Genomic DNA, 7,325 nt, shown 5'->3' on the forward strand with positions numbered 1-7,325 from the left:
GCTAGATAAACAAACAAAAGCAATACATTAATTTAATATATTAACGAGTCTGAGGTCATTTTTAATTCCTCCTATTTAAAGATATGTCTACCAGGAACTCTATGTTTTCGTGAATCCTCTACAAGTGAAGGCTAATACAGGTTAGCATTGGTTTGAGCTGTCTGTCAGTAGTTAGCTTCGTTAGCTCGTGATGTTTGTTTTACGTCTGGGAAGAAGCGACATGAAAAACACAACGTTAAGATAACACTGACTTAACAATTACCAACATGGAGAATATTTAATTCAGATGTTGTATGATATGTTTTAACCCTTTAAGGCAATCACATATGTTGGAGAATTCATTGATTGCCATTATCTACATAACACCTATATCACACTGTTATTAAACCCATATTATACATGAATACACCAATGTTACACCATTAAAACACCTATATTATACACATGTTACACCATTATTACACCATGTTACACTGTTATTAGACCTATATTATACCCATGTTACACTGTTATTAGACCCACATTTTACACAAAGATACAGCCTATCAAATGACTGCATCCCCCAGGATACAGAAACTAGTGATGGGAATTATGGCTCTTTGAAGGGAGCCGGATCTTATGGCTCCGTTCCTTTCAAAGAGCCGTTCAAAAGAGCCGTTCAAAAGAGCCGTTTTTTAAAAAAGGGGGCGGGGTTACTAGGTTTATCTGCGAAATAATCACCAGGATAATGATTGACTGCATTGCCAGACCTAATGTCAATAATCTGCATTGTAAACATGACACAAGGTGGCGCCATATCCATGTCATTCATGTCAGTGAATGTACTTTGAATTTACCCTCTGCATGTGTTAAGTAAATAAAGTTGCCTTGCCTTGAATGAAATTCACGCAACTCTTAATATTAGTAGTGTGTTTTTAAGTGGCGATGGAGATTATTTGTTGACCCTGCTTTAAAGGATATTTTGCCTTTACAAATGGTGCGCTTTATCACTGCCTGGGTTTTGGTTGAAGTGCATCCAAATGCTGCTGCGTTTTCGCGTTTGGCTCATTTTCCATCCGAAAAACACGTCGTCTATCTGTCCAGTACCACTTGTTATGACTTCTCTCTCTCGCGTATTCCGTTAAGACCCACCCCACCTAACTCCTCGTGCTGAAACCTACCAATCAGAGTAGGGGCGGGTCTTCACAGAATACGTTTGGGGAACAAAATCAAGCTTTTTAAAAGGCGAGTGAATTTTGGCAGGCAGTGAGTGCGGACCAACTTTGATTGAACGATAAGAAGAACGGCTCTCACCAAGTACGACTCGGTTCCCCTCGTTCGTACCAAAGAGCCGTTCAAAAGAATCGGCTCGTTCGCGACCGACACATCACTAACAGAAACTATTTAATAATAATAATAATATATTTATTTTGTTAGCGCTTTTACAGGTGCTCAAAGACACTTTACAGATATAGTGAAAATAAAATAAAAGAACAACAAATAAATATATATAGTTAAAGTTAGAGTACTTAAAGTTAGGGTAGGTAAGTTTGAGAAACCGGCTCGAGATACACTTTTTGTTATATGCCATGGAATGCTCTTAACATCCTGATAGCAATGAACATCTTAAGTGCTTTGACAAAAAATCCATAAAAAAATGTCATCTGTGGAAGCCGTAGTACTGTAAAAAGCACGACCAATCATTTTAGCCGGCCCGGCTGGAGGACTTTGAAGTCGATTCTTTGACGGACGGGGAGCCAGTGGAGGTTCTGGAGGACGGGAGGGATGTGGTCTCGGGAGCGGGTGTGGGTTTGGGTGAGGAGGCGGGCAGCAGAGTTCTGGATATGTTGGAGTTTATTGAGGAGGTTGGATGGTATGCCGTAGAGCAGGGCTGTCAAACTCAAGGCCCGGGGGCCAAATCCGGCCCGCAACTTCATTTTATGTGGCCCGCAAGAGCTTGCAAAGAATATAATACGTTTATTATATGGTCACATGCCACTTTACAGAAGCAGGTTGCCCATAAACTACATGTCCCACAATGCATCTCATTTTGTGACATGCGCACTGAAGAGACTTTTAATTATTTGCCCTGGACTTCTGCTTTCAGACGTAGTTAATTATGAAGTTATTACCCTATCCGATAATAATCCAATGCAGAGGCAATAATGTAATATAATACATTATTTTATGTATATTATATATTTATATATGTATAGATATATAGTTACAACCGGCCCTTTGAGTGCAACCATAATGCTGATGTGGCCCGCGATGAAATTGAGTTTGATACCCCTGCCGTAGAGGATGCTATTGCAGTAGTCGAGTCGTGATGTGATGAATGAGTGATGGGGTATTTAAGGGGTAAATGTGATATTTAAACTTACATTTGGGCTCTATTTTAGAAATAAATCCTGTGGTATTTATAGTGTTGCATCGACTCAGTGGTCTTGTGTCTTATATGTCAGAGAGAAAACATGATTTATTTTATTTCTATTATCATACCTTTGACCTCCTTGTGTCTATCTGATCACATGTTATATTTTGCTGCATGTACCTTTTTAAAGTTCTTAACAAATAATCTGAGGGGAATTTCTTGGTGTTTGTTTGTGATGTGTCATTTTGTAAAGCACTTTGAGCTGCATGTGTTGTATGAAAAGTGCTGTATAAATAAAGCTTTATTATTATCTTCTTCTCCTCTCTCCTCCACAGATTGTCAGGTTGTGGGAACCTTGGCGCAGGTTTTAACCCGAAGTGCTCTCCTTTCATCTGGTCTTCATGGCGTGGGCTCTGAAGCTTCCTCTCACGGACGAGGTGATCGAGTCTGGTTTGGTGCAGGATTTCGATGCCAGTCTCTCGGGCATCGGGCAGGAGCTCGGGGCGGGGGCGTACAGCATGAGGTACTGCAGACATCTGAATCAGAAACCCTTTACTTACGGGAAGGGGGTTGAATATTCTATATCAGCGGTTCCCAACCTTTTTCAACTCAGGGCCCACTTAAGAATAAAAAAATATGTATATAAAAATGTTTCGTGGCCCACATTCAACAATAAACAATACGGAGGCTAAATAAAGTTCTGATTGGTCGATTCAGAACAGGGTCTTCAGGGTCTCCAGGTCCAGACCGTGACCCCCCAGCTGGTTCTGAACTCTCAGGGTCAGATCATCGCTACGCTGGGAAACGGATGTGCTGTGACGTCGGCTGCAGTTCTGCCCAATGTCGCTGCTACTCCAACATTCACCAAACCCATCTCACAGGTACAGCCTGTCTGTGATTGGGTGGAATACAAAGTGGTTTCTGCTTTGAAACAGACCGAAAGCTACTGAAAGCTTATAAAGTGGTGCAGTGATGACGTATTTTTGTAGGCCGCATGGGTTCCCTCGACAAAAAAAGCAACGGGATTTCTCCATAGGATTTTGGAATATTGTAAAAATGAAGATCTGTGGAAAACGAACCTGTTTGATAAATGCACGTTTTGTTCAGCCGGATAATCTCCACATGTCTAACCTACTTTTATAATTTTTCAAATCATAAATCTAATCGCCAGAAGCAAAATGCTAACGTTATGCTATAAAGGAACTACAGCCGAGTACAGCAGCACGACTTCAACGTCACGCCAACTTAAGATCCATATTCAAACATACAGACTCTAAATGGTACGAGTTGAAGTGTTTGTTTGAACAGTTAGCAGGAGGCAGGGACTTGCTTTCAAGCAGAACAGGGCAAACTAACTTAGAGGAGTGTTTACGTGTTCGGCGTAATGACGTACAACGGCCTCCACAACTTCTGTAGTCCTATTCAGCCACTTGGTAACAACCATCGTTTTTCAGACACGTCAACTCTTCACAAATCACCAGTGGGGTCACTGCTGATGGATTTAATGTCGTAGAACAAAACGTGATCCGTCTCTTCAATGTGTCTCAACCACAGACCTTATTTCCAGATATTTTCCAAAAACTAGTTAAGTTAAAAACCCATTGCCTCGAGGGAACAGGAAGTGGGGAAATGTTGACGCACTTCCGGGTTTTAGGACTCGTTCCTGCACCACTCTATACCGCGTCTAATGTGAGTGGAGTGGGAGTCTCTTCTAACTGTTTCTGTTCCCCCAGGCTTCAGTAACGACCGTCAGTCAGTCCCCGATCGTCATCGCCCCGCAGCCGTCCCTCATGAAGCCCCCGCTGCCCCCCGCGGTGAACATCAGCTGTGGAGACATGGCTAAAGTGGGCCAGCTCATCGGCAGTACGTCCCCCCCCTCTCATCCACACACTGATCCACTCACTGATCCACACACTGATCCACTCACTGATCCACACACTGATCCACACACTGATCCACTCACTGATCCACACACTGATCCACTCACTGATCCACACACTGATCCACTCATTGATCCACACACTGATCCACTCACTGATCCACTCACTGATCCACACACTGATTCTACACTAGCTTTGTGCAGATGACAATAAAACTTTTGAATCTTTTGAATGTAGAGCCGCAACAGGTCGTCAGCGGCGAGGAGGGGATAAATCTGGACGAGATCCGAGAGTTCGCCAAAAACTTCAAGATCCGCCGGCTGTCTCTCGGTCTCACGCAGACGCAAGTAGGCCAGGCGCTCACCGCCACCGAGGGCCCGGCGTACAGCCAGTCCGCCATCTGCAGGTACTTCACTGAGCCCAACATGAAGCCCTGATTCCCTCAGTAATGTAGGGTAAAGAAACAGCAACTATTCTCTCTTTATAATGGAAGTTGTTTCCATCCATTAAAAACAGACATTTCTCACGCGTTATCTTTTTATTTATTCGTTTTACTAACAGCTGTTTCAGCTTACGTCTGAATCACAGTTTTCACATCAGACATCAAATCCTGAATACAAAATGTTGAATCTGGCCTGATGTTCATGAAACTTGTGTTAATCACACGTTCAAAAATAATTCTTCCATCACACATTCACAAGAGAATAAAGGCCTTTACATTAGTCAAACAAACCCAGACAGAAGAGGCAACACTCAAATAAAATGATAAACGAAATGACATCATCTTTCTTTCTCTTTTATGGTTTATGTTATATAATTTAACTTTTAAAAAACGATGTCTCGACAGCTTTTTATGTCTCTTAAAATCTGGCGATACCATTAACATACCCTCACTAAAGAGATGTATTGTTAGATTAAAGCTGATGTAATTACAGTAATATATATCCTGCTGAATATCTTTGGCTCCGCAGGTTTGAAAAGCTGGACATCACCCCTAAGAGCGCCCAGAAGCTGAAGCCGGTTCTGGAGAAGTGGCTGGCTGAGGCGGAGCACTGGAACCAGAAGGGACAGCAGAACCTCATGGAGTTCGTCGGCGGAGAACCGTCCAAAAAACGAACTCATACTTTGACAAGAACGCGCTGCCGACGGGACAAGAGATCACGGAAATGGCTCGAGAGCTGAACTACGATCGAGAGGTGGTGAGAGTTTGGTTCTGCAACAGGAGACAAACGCTGAAGAACACGAGCAAAATCAACGTCTTCCAGGTCCAGTAGCAACGTCCTTCTGGAGATATTTCACACAGAAACGCAGGGAAGGACTGTGAGGAGAATACAAGCCAAGTGGAAACATATGAACTTTGGTAACACTTTATTTTAAGGTACACATATTCGCCATCATCTAGTTCAGGGGTGCCCAACCTTTTTTGAACCAAGAGCTACTTTTAAAGTTGCCAGTCTGCCGAGACCTACCAGTCCAAATAGAGAGGGTGTGGGGGGGGGGTGCTAGCGAAAATGATGCCATTTAAAAACATAAACGGCCGTCACGCCACGCTCGCATTGCAGATGAGACCGATGGGATTTGAATTGGAATAAACAAAAAAATAACCGTCCTCCCACTCGGAGTGAAAATGATATATTTTGGGCTTTTTTGCTTCTGCCATAATTGCGGTTGTGTGTGTGCGGACTGTCACTCCTGTTGCCACGGACAACGTCAGCGAACAAGAGCCCACTGCCCACTAGCCACGCCCCGACACATGGGGTCACGCCAATCACAAAGCTGTGGTGCGTTCAAGTGCATTATTCTGGCACAGGAAGATTATGTTATAGGACATTAACGATAAAACAGAATATTGTTGTTCTATTTTTAGACACATCTCGCGATCGACTGGGATCGACTGGTTGGGCACCCCTGATCTAGTTGTTAATTAACATGCATATTAGCAGTATATTGGCTCTGTATTAGTCATTATAAAACACGTATTAATGCCTTATTCTACATGACCATATTCTACAGGCCATTGGTTAAGAGTTTGTCCTCAATAACCCTCTAATTAGTGCTTATTTATTGTAAGTAAGGACGTTGTTGTGCATGAGTTAGGGTCTTAATGTGCTCAATATGGGCCTAATAACTCTCATAATAACACCTAACAAATATGGTCTATTCTTATGTAACAACACATGAAACTACAAGTTGTTAATTGTGTCAAAATAACTCAAAATGAGGTTTTTCTAACTCAGAATAAGTTCCCTATTTTAAAGTGAAGTCTTGTTCATAACCAATAAGCTAGTAGTTTGACTCTAATATGTAAATGATCAACTAGTTGATGGTGAATATGTGTACCTTAATCTAAAGTGTTACCTGAACTTTTTAAGAACAATGAAGAGAAATTACACATAAAAGAGTTCTAATAACAAGTTTCTATCGTATTTTAAGATATGTGTACACAACTCCTGTGAAGTCAAACTGCATGGTCCTTTTATCATATAGAGTGATGATAATAACATTTCATATTTAATGATATTTGAACTTTTATACAAGTGGTTTTATAGGAAAATCCCTCTGAATGATCAAAGTGGCAGTGCATTGAGTCACATTGATTTTAGTCGCATAATTGTCACTTTACGCTGATATTTGAATAACCACCATGGATGTTTTGAAAAATTCTCATTTATTTTATATTCCCGTGGTAGTTGTGCTACATTGGCAGCTTGTAAAATCTAAATAGGATGCTGTAGACTGAAAAACAACCTTTTATTAATCAGAAATCGTCGTCTAATTAACACCAACAATGAATTTTTGAAAATGTAAACCGAAAAAAGCGATCATGAAAATCTTTCCAATAAATGAATAAAATAATTTTTGACCACTTTGTTGTTCAGATATATCACATATTTGTAACTGAATGATGCATTCATTGAAACAAAACACAGTATAAACTGAGGAGTGAGTCCCGTGAGTTTCATGTGTTTTCTTCACTCCGCTGGGAAACTGCTCTCATGTCAAGAAGCATCAGATCAGTGCATGCGCTGCATCGTCCAATCAGTGAGCGATACACAGTAAGGGGGCGGGGAGAGTATCTGAGGATTTCACCG

At 41.5% G+C, this 7,325-nt stretch overlaps 1 pseudogene; it reads left to right on the top strand.

Moving 5' to 3' along the window:
- Positions 1–2,821: 2,821 nt before the first annotated feature.
- Positions 2,822–5,704, top strand: LOC117484365 (annotated as a pseudogene).
- The last annotated feature ends 1,621 nt before the right edge of the window (positions 5,705–7,325 follow it).

The sequence above is a fragment of the Trematomus bernacchii genome, unplaced genomic scaffold, assembly GCF_902827165.1.
Source record: "Trematomus bernacchii unplaced genomic scaffold, fTreBer1.1, whole genome shotgun sequence".
NCBI lineage: Eukaryota > Metazoa > Chordata > Actinopteri > Perciformes > Nototheniidae > Trematomus > Trematomus bernacchii.